Below are 14,193 nucleotides of genomic sequence, written 5' to 3'. Positions count from 1 at the left end.
CTGTTCTATTTGTAATCCACGTACTTTGCAAAATAAAAAAACGGATACACGACCACGCACTGAAAGGGGCCCCATGTTTTCACATGGGACCCCTTTCCCCGACTGCCAGGAACACCCCCTGACTTCTGTCTAAGAGGGTTCCTTCAGCCAATCAGGGAGCGCCACGTTGTGGCACCCTCCTGATTGGCTGTGTGCTCCTGTAGTGTATGTCAGGCAGCACACGGCAGTGATACAATGTAGCGCCTATGCGCTCCATTGTAACCAATGGTGGGAACTTTGTGGTCAGCGGTGAGGTTACTTTCGGTCAACCGCTGACCACAAAGTTCCCACCATTGGTTACAATGGAGCGCATAGGCGCTACATTGTATCACTGCCGTGTGCTGCCTGACATACACTATAGGAGCACACAGCCAATCAGGAGGGTGCCACAACGTGGCACTCCCTGATTGGCTGAAGGAACCCTCTTAGACAGAAGTCAGGGGGGGTCCTGGCAGTCGGGGAAATGGGTCCCATGTGAAAACATGAGGCCCCTTTCAGTGCGTGGTCGTGTATCCGTTTTTTTATTTTGCAAAGTACGTGGATTACAAATAGAACAGAAGAGGACCGAACTACACTGGATTATGTGAGTATAATTTTTCCAACAGGTACCCCATGGATTCTACATGGAGAAGAGGACCGACCCTCGTGCGAACATAGGTAAGTATGTATGTTTGGAGGTGTGGATGTATGTATTAAACTTTTACTTTCAAGGTGTGTGTCTTCTGTTTTTATTGGGGTATTTTTTTAGTAGTAGTACTACAGGTACCAGTGGGCCCGGTTTTCCACCGCATGCTGGTACTTGTGGTTCTCCAAGTACCAGCTTGCGGGGGAGGCTTGCTGGGACTTGTAGTACTGCTACTAAAAACAATATTCAAATTTTGACAAAAAGGCTATCAGCCCCCCATCCGCCGCCCTTGGATGGGGGGGACAGCCTCGGGCTTCACCCCTGGCCCTTGGGTGGCTGGAGGGGGGGACCCCTTGATTGAAGGGGTCCCCACTCCTCCAGGGTACCCCGGCCATGGGTGACTAGTTGGGTATGTAATGCCAGGGCCGCAGGGACCAATATAAAAGTGTCCCCCGGCTGTGGCATTATGTATCTGGCTAGTGGAGCCCGGTGCTGGTTTCAGAAATACGGGGGACCCCTACGCTTTTTGTCCCCCGTATTTTTGGAACCAGGACCAGGCGCAGAGCCCGGTGCTGGTTGTTTAAATATGGGGGAACCCCGGTCAATTTTCCCCCCATATTTTTTCAACCAGGACCGGCTCAAAGAGCCCGAGGCTGGTTTTGCTTAGGAGGGGGGACCCTACGCATTTTTTTTAAGCAAATTTAACACTTTCCCACCCCTTCCCACTGATAAACATGCACGGATCTCATGGATCCGTGCATGCCTATCAGAACACGGTAAAAAAAAGCAGGTCTGTTTTATTTTAGCACTTTTTCACGATTTGTATTTTTTCACGGCAGTGTTTGGCTATTGTCGGCAGTGTTTGTGAATTGCACTTTTTAGTAAATGACCGCGTTCTACCAAATTCCAGGCGTATTTGACCAATGGTGTATTCATTCGTATTTTTTTCCTTGGACTTCCAAAAAAATACGAATGCCCTCATCACTGCCGTGATTTTAGTTTTGTAAATTCCCGAGATGACACTTTGAAGAAAAAACACCATCTCGGTCAAAATCGGGACCTTAGTAAATATACCCCCATATCTGTTGCTTCACATCTGAAAATCCCTTCACTGGATCCCCATGTCTAGCAGAATGCATTTCAAATAATTCTTCCTTACCGACAAAGACTTCAACAGCACCATCCCTTCATACACCTCAAATCTCATTTCAAAATACTGTCACCCTCTTAGATCTACTAATGACCTACACCTCCCCTTTCCATTCAAGACTTCTCACTATTTACTTATTGGGGTAGAGGGTGATAATACGTGATCTCTGCTCCCTGTTAAAGTGCCTGGAGCTATTTAATTAGAGACCTGTGATCAATGCATGAGCACCTCTAAGCCAGTACTTTACATGTTAAAGCAGTGGTTCCCAAACTGTGTGCCTAAGCACCATGTGATGCCTTGGGCTACTTGCAGGGGTGCCCTGGGTTGGTGGCCCAAGACCAATTCAAATTATTTACGGTTAATGTAATGGACAAAACCAGCGCTTGTGGCTTCCAATCATAAAAAAAGTGAACAAACAGAAGTGAATCCTGTCCTTCACCACATAAGTGAACCTGGGATGACATACAGATGGAGCCCTACTCATCTACCCCTTTAATAGGATTAACTGAGCCAATGCTGTCGGACTTAATTTCCTGCTGTAATGATTTAGGACCTAATTCAGACGCAATCGTAGACGTGCAAAATTTTGCACGGCTATGATCAGTTACTCAGACAGGCAGGGAGACGCCCAGCACAGGGCTAGTCCACCCCGCATATCTGGCCCTACCCCGCACACAAGTACAAAGGTATTGCACAGCGGCGATGCTTTTGTAATTGACGAGTAGCTCCCTACCAGCGCAGCTCCTGCGCGCTGGCAGGGAGCTTCCCGTCACTGTCCGGGTCGTGCGGCTGTGTGTGACGTCACGCAGCAGCCGCGGGCCGCCCCCCACCCGCATGGTCTGGGCACGCCTGCATTGACTGGGCCGCGCCCCCAAAACGGCGGGCAAACGCCGCCGGCCCGCCCCCTCCCGCCTCTGCCTGTCAGTCAGGCAGAGGCGATCACTGGGCTGAGATGGCCATAGCGGACTAGCATGCGGCGGCACATGCGCAGTTCACACCTGATCGGCTGCTGTGCGAAAACGCACAGCAGCGATCAGGTCCGAATTAGGCCCTTAAATCCCCTGCTGTATTGTTCTCTCTGTATTGTATTGCAGCTGAGAACAATTGATGAAAGGCTTATGCTAATAAACCTTGGTGCACCATGGCGCACCAGAGAAGACTAGATGAGCGAGGCTCCATCTTTATAACCTCAACTCACTTAATGTAATATTTTTTTTAATGAATTTCTCAATAAGAAATTTTTGGCCTAGGGGCGCCGTGAAAAAATTTCTGATACTATAGGGCACCATGGCCAATATTTACTAAAAAATCGAGTTTGTCCGATTTGTGTTTTTTTTTCAAAGTCCCAATCCGGGAATTCACTAAGCACAAATCTCGGCAGTGTCTGGTCTATTCGTAATGGATTTAACGGCAATGAATAGACCATCGGTCAAACGCAGCTGTTATTTCATACAATACGGGTATTCACTATTCATTCGTATTTGGGTGTTAGTCTCTGAGTGCTCAAGTGCGGGTCTATTTTTTTGCGAATCGTTAAAAAAAGCAGCAAAAAAATAGACCTGCTTTTTCCAGTCGAGTTTGGATAACCATGCACGGATCAGTGAGATCTGTGCATGGTTATCTATGGGAAAGGGTGTGTTTAGTGTAAAAACAGAAAAAAAATGTGTGGGGTCCCCCCTCCTAAGCATAACCAGCCTCGGGCTCTTTGAGCCGGTCCTGGTTGAAAAAATATTGGAAAAAAAATGTCAGGGGTTCCCCCATATTTCATCAACCAGCACCGGGCTCTGCGCCTGGTCCTGGTTCAAAAAATACGGTGGACAAAAAGCGTAGGTGTCCCCCGTATTTCTTAAACCAGCACCGGGCTCCACTAGCCAGGTACATAATGCCACAGCCGGGGGACACTTTTATTGTGGTCCCGGCGGCCCTGGCATTACATACCCAACTAGTCACCCCTGGCCGGGGTACCCTGGAGGAGTGGGAACCCCTTAAATCAAGGGGTCCCCCCCTCCAGCCACCCAAGGGTGAAGCCCAAGGCTGTCCCCCCCCATCCAAGGGCGGCAGATGGGGGGCTGATAGCCTTGTGTAAAAAATTAGAATATTGTTTTTAGTAGCAGTACTGCAAGTCCCAGCAAGCCTCCCCCGCAAGCTGGTACTTGGAGAACCACAAGTACCAGCATGCGGTGGAAAACCGGGCCCGCTGGTACCTGTAGTACTACTACTAAAAAAATACCCAACAAAAAAACAGGACACACACACCGTGACAGTATAAGTTTATTACATACATGCACACGGGTGGTCTTCAGTATGCCGGCGGTCGGTCTCCCGACGACCAGCATACCGGCGCCGGGAGCCCGACAGCCGGCATACCGACACTTATTCTCCCTCGTGGGGGTCTATGACCGCCGGCATATCGTAGTGAACCCATGCACACCTCCAAACATACATACTTACCTATGTTCACACGAGGCTCGGTCCTCTTCTCCATGTAGAATCCTCGGGGTACCTGTGAAAAAAATTATACTCACATAATCCAGTGTTGCTTGTCTTCTTTGTATAATCCACGTACTTGGCAAAACAAAAAAACGGAAACCCGACCACGCACTGAAAGGGGTCCCATGTTTACACATGGGACCCCTTTCTCCGACTGCCAGGACCCCCCCTGACTCCTGTCAAAGAGGGTCCCTTCAGCCAATCAGGGAGCGCCACGTTGTGGCACTCTCCTGATTGGCTGTGTGCTCCTGTAGAGTCTGTGAGGCAGCACACGGCAGAGATACAATGTAGCGCATATGCGCTCCATTGTATCTAATGGTGGGAACTTTGCGGTCAGCGGTGAGGTTACTTTCGGTCAGCCCGAGGCTGGTTGTGCTTAGAAGGGGGGAACCCACGCAATTTTTTCCTGATTTTTTAACACTTTAAACACCTTCTTAAGGTACACAATGAAGCCCTGCACGGATCTCACAGATCCGGCCGGGATTCCTTGTGTTTTGTCAGGCAGTGTTTTACTCATCACTCCCGTAAAACACTGCCTGACATTACAAATCACATCGACATCGGAAAATATGAATTTGGAAAAATCGTCAGCTTAGTGAATGATCGTATCAGAATTCAAAAAGTTGCAGTAAAATGCACCTGATACCATTCGAGTTCAAACACCCTTAAAAACGGCAAAAACACGAATCTTTGTAAATATACCCCCATGACTCAAAAAGGTTTGGGAACCACTGTGTTAAAGTGTTGCCTCAGGGGTGCTCAATAGTCTCTAATGAAAAGCCTGCCCTATGGAATGTTATCTGCTTTTTTTACTTATAGAAGGAACAATTTAGAAAAGAAACAGGAAAGGGTGTGATGGACCAACATACAGGAAGAAAATGCATAGGAAGAATGGAAACAAATGAGAGAGGAAACGAAAATTGCTTAAAAAAAAAAAAGAAAAGAAAAAAAAAAGAAAAATGTGTATTAACTTTTCAGGTGGGTGTGTGTGTGGGGGGGGGATGTAATAGCCTGCGAGACAGGGCCGTTTTTTCGTATGGGCTCAATGGGCTCTTGCCCAAGGGCCCCATGAGTATAAGGGCTCTAGGCTAATAGCTGAGGGTCCCCTCTTTCAAGGGGTACCAGGTTTTTGAAAATCGGCCCTAGGAAACCAGAGATATCCGACTTCAAAGCAGTGGTCCCCATCCAAGCCTGTTAGTTGCTCTTCCAAGCCAGATATCTTAGGTTCTGTCTGACATAGAGTTTTTCCGAGGGTATTCTCCAAATGCTGGGACTCTCCCCTTTCAGCGGACAATGGCAACTTGGCCCTACTATGCCCAGAACCAGAGATATCCGCCTTCAAGCAGATGGTCCCTGCTCCAGCTCCACACGCCTGGTATGCAGTTTATATTTTCATTGGAGGACTGCTCTAGTTCCTGAACTCTGATCTACAAGTCCCTAGCACCTCCTGAAAGGTGGGTCTCTATAGTTTTTTATCCTATTAAAAGCTAAGAAATCTATTACCAGGAACTTGAGATATCTGCAGTCAAGCAAGCTGCCCTCCCACCAGAAAATGATAAATATTAAGCCGCACAACCATCCACTCCTCCGCTACGTATTAAACACCCCCTACCACCCTGAAAGTCATGTACCAGGGCCACTTCATCCAGCACAATGCCCCATTCTACAGTTTAGTGTTCTCCCTCCCGCCCCATCTGTGCAGTAAAGGAGTAATTAGCAGAAATTACTGCTCCAGGTTCTACATGCTTAGCGGAAGATAGATCACCCCGTACCGCCCGCGGGACATCAAAGTTGCCACTGATAGCACCCCCCACCCCTACTGTTGGAGGATGGATAGGGGCCCCAGTGCGTTGCTGTGCCCAGGGGCCCACACTACTGTTAAGACGGCCCTGCTGCGAGAAGCAGAAAATGCAAGTCCTCCCTTTCTTTTTTATTTTCTCTTTTAAAGCGGCAATCATTTGTATGGCAAAACCAACCTGGTTTTGCCATGTACATGACTGCAGATTTGTTAAAATAGGAGAACTCACACAGAGTCTCGCACTTTCTGCTTCTCGCAGGCTATTACACCCCCCCCCCCCCCTGCCCTTTCCATGATTAGTTTAATGTTGTTCTCCCAATAGGTCAATGAGGCAGATATAACAAACACTATTATTTTTTGAAGGATCAAGGATATGAGGTGTGTCTATCAGAGGTGTAACTTTGGCACCCTGGGCAAAATGAAAACTGGCGCCCCCCAAATAAAACAGCAGACAGCATACATTCCTCAGCTGGGGGGCAGTGGCCTTTAAGCTCTTTTGCATGGCCGCCACCCCACCAGGACATCCACGGCGTCTTCTTTAATCTTTACCTGGGGGTTGCAGCCTTTAAGCTCTTTTGCTTGGCCGCCACCCATCCAGGACTGCCATGGCATCTTCTATCATAAAGAGCTCTTCATCGCTCTTCCTCTGCTGTGGGTCTGCCTCCCTGGCCTTGCGCTGACTAATATTAGGGGGCAGTGCACATCGTGCCGCAATTGGCTCAATGCAGCCTCTTGGATTTTCATAAATGCCGCCTCGCCCTTGTTACGGGCTATTAGCCACTTAATTGCTTATTTTATTTTATTGTTAAAATTTCAGAGCCACGCAGCCACCCACACTGTGGGTGGTGGTGTTTCATTTACATTTCTCCAGTGGCTGCTATTGTCTGGTAGATCCTGCCGTGCTGACCGATCAGCAGTGATCAACAGCACAGCAAACACTGGGGACGAGTGAAGGGAGGCAGAGGGACGGGAAGGTCCCTCCGAGCGCAACAGCTGCGGCAAGGTTTTCTTCCCTGCGGCTGCACACACTGTGTATCGGTTTGGTCGCATTATGTGTGACCAGATCATATACGGAAATTGCTGGTGTGGCCAGGCATGTGGTTAAATAACAGGAATGTACTTGTAAAAAATAAACCATACCGCGTGGGTTAAAAGAGAGTGGAGGAACACTGACCTTGACTATCCCGAACCGGTTTTGCAAGTTTCCCCCCTCTCGCAGTTTCCCAGTGCGTCGTAAAAATGCTTAGTTCGAAAATACAGCGACATTTAATTGTACAAAATGCCCATTGAATCTTTCCATATGCTAACCAAGGCTTACGGTACAGATTGTGTGTCATGTGTGCACATGTGGTTGTGAGGATGTCGAATATGATGAATGTCCCAGAAGGCCTTGCACATAAAAGCCAACGGTTAAACTGAATGACAGATTCCACCCATTTTCAAGTGTTTGGAAGCAAATGGTCGATTGTCATTTGTTCCCATCCAATACCATATTTTCTTTCCAACCAGCCAGATTGGACAGATGATCTGCCAGATAATTGCATAGCGCAGTGGTTCTCAAACTGTGTGTTGTGGCACCCTGGAGTGTCTCACGGTAATTGCAGGGACTGGTGGTCCAGGATCAATTCAAAATTATTTATGGTAAATATAAATGGCAAAACCAGTGTTGGTGACTGACAATCATAAAATATGTGGACAAACAGAAGCAAATCCTGTCCCTCACCACACAATTACACCTAAGGATGACATATAAAACCAAAATTTAAATTAATTTAATATTTCTTTCAAAATTTTTCAATAAGAAACATTTGGCCTAGGTGTGCCGTGAAAAGCATTCCGACAGTCTCGTCATGAGGGGGGTACAGCCCGCACCCAGGTGTCACTCTTCCGTGGGATGACACCAAATAGAGCCGCGCACTCACACCTCCACCCTCATCCCATCCACTGACCTGGCAGAGACACGTCCGCAGGCATGGCCACACACCCTCCTCCCCGGCACCCAGCGCTGCAATCACGCCGCACCCCCGCCGACTCCATGAGCCAGCTACACACCCACCTGCACAACACCACCTCTTTCTTGTTCGGAGCTGCGTGCTGGGGGCGCAGCGTTATAGCAGGAAGGAAGAGCCGCTGCTTCCTCCTGCTGCATGCACCTTTCCGTCAGCCGGTGCCTGGAGTGGAGGGTGAGTGTGTAAGTTAGAGAGACACAGAGTAAAGGAGTGGGGGGAATGCAAGCTGAGAGACAGAATGAAGGGGGGGGGGGGAACGCAGGCTGAGAGAGACTGAATGAAGGGGAGGGGTAATGCAGGCTGAGAGTGACAGAATAAAGGGGGGGGGTAAGTAGGCTGAGAGAGACTGAATGAAGGAGGGGGGAACGCAGGCTGCGAGAGACTGAATGAAGGAGGGGGAATGCTGGCTGCGAGAGACTGAATGAAGAGGAAGGGTAATGCAGGCTGAGAGAGACTGAATAAAGGGGGGAACGCAGGCTGAGAGAGACTGAATGAAGGGGAGGGGTAATGCAGGCTGAGAGAGACTGAATAAAGGGGGGGGGGTAAGTAAGCTGAGAGAGACTAAATGAAGGAGGGGGGAACGCAGGCTGAGAGAGACAGAATGAAGGAGGGGGAATTCCGGCTGCGAGAGACTGACTGAGGAGGAAGGGTAATGCAGGCTGAGAGAGACTGAATGAAGGGGAGGGGTAATGCAGGCTGGGAGTGACTGAATAAAGGGGGGGGTGTAAGTAGGCTGAGAGAGACTGAATGAAGGGGGGATGCAGGCTGAGAGACAGAATGAAGGGGGGGGGATGCAGGCTGAGAGAGACAGATTGAAGAGGGGAGGAATGCAGGCTGAGAGAGACTGAATGGGGGGGGGGGTCGCAAGCTGAGAGAGACATAATGGAGGGGAGGGATCACAGGCTGAGAGAGATAGAATGAAGGGGGGGGGCGCAGGCTGAGAGACACAGAATTGGGGGGGGGGGACAAACTGAGAGACACAGAATGAAGGGGATGGACGCAGGCTGAGAGACACAGAATAAAGGCGGGAGATGCAAGCTGAGACAGAATGAGGGGGAGACGCAGACTGAGAGACACAGAATGAAGGAGGGGGAATGCAGGCTGAGAGACACAGAATGAAGGAGGGGGAATGCAGGCTGAGAGACACAGAATGAAGGTGGCATGCAGGCTGAGAGATACAGAATAAAGGCGGGAGATGCAGGCTGAGAGAGACAGAATGAGGGGGGGACGCAGGCTGAGAGACACAGAATGAAGGAGGGGGGACGCAGGCTAAGAGACACAGAATGAAGGGGGGGCGCAGGCTGAGAGAGACTGAATGAAGGGGGGACGGAGGCTGAGAGACACAGAATGAAGGGGGGGGGGTGCAGGCTGAGAGAGACAGAATAAAGAGGGGGGTCGCAGGCAGAGACAGAATACAGATCCAAGGAGGAGGGGAACACAGGCTAAGAGACACAGAATGAAGGAGGAGGGGAATGCAGGCTGAGAGACACACAATGAATGAGGAGGGGAACGCAGGCTGAGAGACACAGAATGTAGGGGGCGCAGGCTGAGAGACACAGAATGAAGGAGGGGGAGGAACATAGGCTGAGAAAATAGGATTTTGGTACCTACCGGTAAATCCTTTTCTCGTAGTCCATAGAGGATGCTGGGGTCCACATTAATACCATGGGGTATAGACGGGTCCACCAGGAGCCATTGGCACTTTAATTAAGAGTTTGAGAGTGTTGGCTGGCTCCTTCCTCTATGCCCCTCCTACCAGACTCAGTCTAGAAACTGTGCCCGAGGAGACGGACATCTTCGAGAGAAGCATTATACACAGATAGTGGTGAGATTCGTACCAGCTCACACATACAAGGCACATCAAGCCAACGAAGCTTGAACACTCAGCAACTGCTGAAACATTACTTACCAAGTAACAATGCAGTACTCAACTAAAACGAAGTTGTACTGAACCAAATAACGTTTGCAGGAAAACAAATGCGCTGGGCGGGCACCCAGCATCCTCTACGGACTATGAGAAAAGGATTTACCGGTAGGTACCAAAATCCTATTTTCTCTTACGTCCTAGAGGATGCTGAGGTCCACATTAGTACCATGGGGATGTACCAAAGCTCCCAGAATGGGAGGGAGAGCGCGGAGGCTCCTGCAGAACTGATTGACTGAACTACAGATCATCAGAGGCCAAAGTATCGAACCTGTAAAACCCCGCAAACGTGTTCGACCCAGACCAAGTTGCAGCTCGGCAAAGTTGCACTGCCGAGACACCCCGGGCAGCCGCCCAGGAAGACCCCACCTTACGAGTAGAGTGGCCCTTAACAGATTTTGAACACAGCAGTCCTGCCGTAGAATAAGTGTGCTGGATAGTGAACCTGATCCAGCGAGAAATAGTCTGCTTAGAAGCAGGACACACAATTTTCTTGGAATCATATAGGACAGAGAGTCCGACCCCCCGTGACGAGAAGTTATCCTCACATATATCTTCAGAGCCCCTACAACATCCAAGGACTTTGATGTAATTGAGGAGTCAGTACCCACTGGCACCACAATAGGTTGATTGATATGAAATGCCGACACAACCTTCGGAAGAAACTGCTGACATGTCCTGAGCTCAGCTCTATCTTCGTGGAAGATTAAGTAAGGGCTTTCACAGGATAAAGCCCCCAATTCGGACAAGCATCTAGCAGAAGCTAAGGCCAACAATGTGACTGCCTTCCATGTAAGAAATTTGACCTCTACCTCCTGTAGAGGCTCAAACCAATCCGACTGGAGGAACTGCAACACCATGTTAAGGTCCCAAGGCGCCGTAGGTGGTATAAAGGGAGGTTGGATGTGCAGAACCCTCTTCAAAAAGTCTGAACCTCAGGGAGGGCAGCCAATTGTTTCTGAAAGAAAATGGATAGGGCCAAAATCTGGACCTTCACAGATCCTAACCTCAGGCCTGTATCCACTCCTGCTTGCAGGAAGAGGGGAAAACGTCTGAGTTGAAACTTCACTGTAGGAAACTTCTTGGACTCACACCAAGAGGCATATTTCTTCCAAATACGATGGTACTGTTTAGACGTTACCCCTTTCCTAGCCTGTATGAGGGTAGGAATGACCTTCTTCGGAATGCCCTTCCGAGCAAGTATCAGGCGCTCAACTTCCATGCCGTCAAACATAGCCGCGGTAAGTCTTGATAGGCGAACGGCCCCTGCTGCAGCAGATCCTTTCGGAAGAGGCCTCGGTTCTTCTTGCAGTAGATACAGAAGGTCCGCGTACCAAGCCCTTCTTGGCCAATCTGGGGCAATGAGGATCGCTTGAACCCTTGTTCTCCTTATGAGCTTTAGGATTCGTGGGATGAGTGGGAGTGGTGGAAACACGTACACTGACTGGAACACCCACGGAGACACCTGGGCATCCACTGCCACTGCCTGTGGGTCTCTCAACCTGGAACAATAATGCAGAAGCTATTTGTTGAGATGAGAGGCCATCATGTCTATTTGGGGTAAACCCCAAAGGTCTGTTATTTCCTTGAATACCTCCGAATGGAGACCCAACTCTCCTGGATGGAGATCAGGTCTGCTGAGGAAGTCTGCTTCCCAGTTGTCTACTCCCATAATTAAGATGGCTGACAGCGCCAACGCGTGCTTTTCTGTGCAGAGGAGTATTCTTGTGACCTCTGACATTGCCGCTGTAAACACCTTTGGTGCTGTGGAGAGGCCGAATGGCAGGGCCTGGAACTGGAAATGACAGTCCAGCAATGCGAAGTGGAGATAAGCCTGATGCGGCAGCCAGATCGGAATGTGGAGGTACGCATCTTTGATATCCAGTGATAAAAGGAATTCTCCATCTTCCAGACCTGATATCACTGCCCTGAGAGACTCCATCTTGAACTTGAACTCCTTTAGAAGGGAGTTCAATGATTTCAGGTTCAGAATGGGCCTGACCGAACCATATGGTTTCGGTACCATGAAAAGGTTCAAATAGTAACCTTTGTTCTGCATGTGAGGTGGTACTGGTACCATAACCTGTGCCTCCACCAGTTTTTGGACAATGTCCTGTAGTACAGTGCTGTCTGCCAACAGAGTTGGTAAGCCTGATTTAAAAAAACGATGAGGAGGGAGACTTTGAAATTCCAGCCTGTATCCCTGGGATACAATATCTATCACTCAGGGATCCAGGCCGGACGATACCCAGACGTGACTGAAGTGTCTGAGTCTGGCTCCCACCAGCCCCATCTCCAGGCCGCGCGGTCCACCGTCATGCAGAGGACTTTGGCGTACCTGAAGCAGGCTTTTGCTCCTGGGAACCTGCAGCTGCAGGTTTCTTGGACTTAACTCGACCTCCCCTAAAGAAGGTATTGGACGCTCTGGCCTTTCTAGGCCTGTTAGGCCGAAAGGACTGCGTTACAGTTGAAGAGAAGGATTTCTTCGGCGCAGGTGCTGCTGAGGGAAGAAACGGAGACTTACCCGCTGTAGCGGTGGATATCCACGCAACTAGAGCTTCCCCAAAGAGAGCCTGACCTGTATAGGGAAGGGCCTCTACACTTTTCCTGGATTCCACGTTGGCCGACCACTGGCGCAGCCACAGTCCCCGACGAGCTGAAACAGACATGGAAGATATTCCCGCAACCATGGAACCCAGGTCTTTCATGGATTCTACCATAAAACCTGCTGAATCATGTATGTTGCGTAAATACAAAGCAACGTCATCCCTATCCATCGTATCCAAATCCTCAAGTAAGGTAGCCAACCACTTTACTATTGCCTTTGCAATCCGGTAGTAATAGTGGGACGTAATATGGCCCCTGAAGCAGTGTACATTGATTTAAGCATGCTATCAATTTTTCTATCAGCCGGCTCCTTTAAGGCGGTAGATCCTGGAACAGGCAAAACCACCTTCTTTGAGAGTCTGGACACAGATGCGTCAACAATCGGCGGGTTTTCACATTTTTTCCTATCCTCCTCAGGGAAAGTAAACGATACTTGGACCCTTTTAGGGACCTAGAGTTTTTTCTCAGGGTTTACCCATGCTTTTTCAAACATAGCATTCAATTCCTTTGACGCAGGGAAGGTTAGCGAGGCTTTTTTTATTTTCAGTGAAAAAAGCCTCCTCAACCTGCTAACGTGTGGTATCCCTGATAGCCTATGTCAACAATTGCACCACCTTTGCAAGAGATGCGGACCCCCGCAACACATCCCCATCACCGTCTGTGGTGTCAGAATCGGTATCCATGTCGTCTTGTGTGACCTGCACAAGCGCACGTTTGTGGGAGTATACAGCGGGGCGCCCTGAGGTACCAGAAACCGGCCATACTGCCATAGAGCTCTGTAATACCTGGGTTCATTACTTGCAACCCTGTCAGAAATCTGAGAAATACAAGATTTGATAGAGGAAAACCACTCAGGTTCCCTTGCTGGTATCTGTGCTAAACCTGGGAGGATAAATCCTCTGCAGCATATGACACAGTGTCCCTGGACATAGCTAAAGGAGACCACCACCACACACACACACACACACACACACACACACACACACACACACACACACACGTGAGGGCAGACAGAGTTTCCCCCCCAAGAATGGCAAGAGAGACACAGAGATTGGAGCCAACCCACACGCAGCGCTTTTAGCAAAGGGAGACCCTTTGTCAGTGCTGACTGTGCACCTTAATAGGACACACAGTCTTATTACAGCCTCCCCTCCATTCTACAACCCCCTGGTAGCGTGTACAGATAGCTGGAGTTGCTGTGGAGGGACCTGTTCTTCCTCTCAGCGTTGTGCAGGCAGGAAAATGGATCCGCTCTGAGGAGAAGCTCCACCCCCTTAATGGCGCTGTCTTCCCGCTCTTCATAGATTATACTGGCCTGAGGAAAATGTGCTGGCTGACATCCGCGAACCCCGACAGGCTTCTGGACCAGTGTAGGGGGTAAGCGCTGGCCCAGGGTACCCCTCACAGCGCCGCACCATGTGCCACTGAGCCTTCACTGGAGCGCAGTTAATACTGCGCTCCCTCTCCGCTGCCGCCATCTTCACACCGGCCCCCCACTTGCTAGGGGGGTCGGTGTCTCACTCACCACATCTTCAGCTCTGTAAGGGGTTG

At 49.6% G+C, this 14,193-nt stretch overlaps 1 long non-coding RNA gene across 1 annotated transcript in view; it reads right to left on the bottom strand.

Moving 5' to 3' along the window:
- LOC135055071 (uncharacterized) overlaps window positions 1–14,193 on the bottom strand; it is a 596,275-nt gene that overhangs the window by 36,000 nt on the left and 546,082 nt on the right. The window lies entirely within an intron of this gene.

The sequence above is a fragment of the Pseudophryne corroboree genome, chromosome 3 (assembly GCF_028390025.1).
Source record: "Pseudophryne corroboree isolate aPseCor3 chromosome 3, aPseCor3.hap2, whole genome shotgun sequence".
Classification (NCBI taxonomy): Eukaryota; Metazoa; Chordata; class Amphibia; order Anura; family Myobatrachidae; genus Pseudophryne; species Pseudophryne corroboree.
Note: the sequence above shows the minus strand (reverse complement) of the source record. Positions and strands in the feature narration are given on the sequence as shown.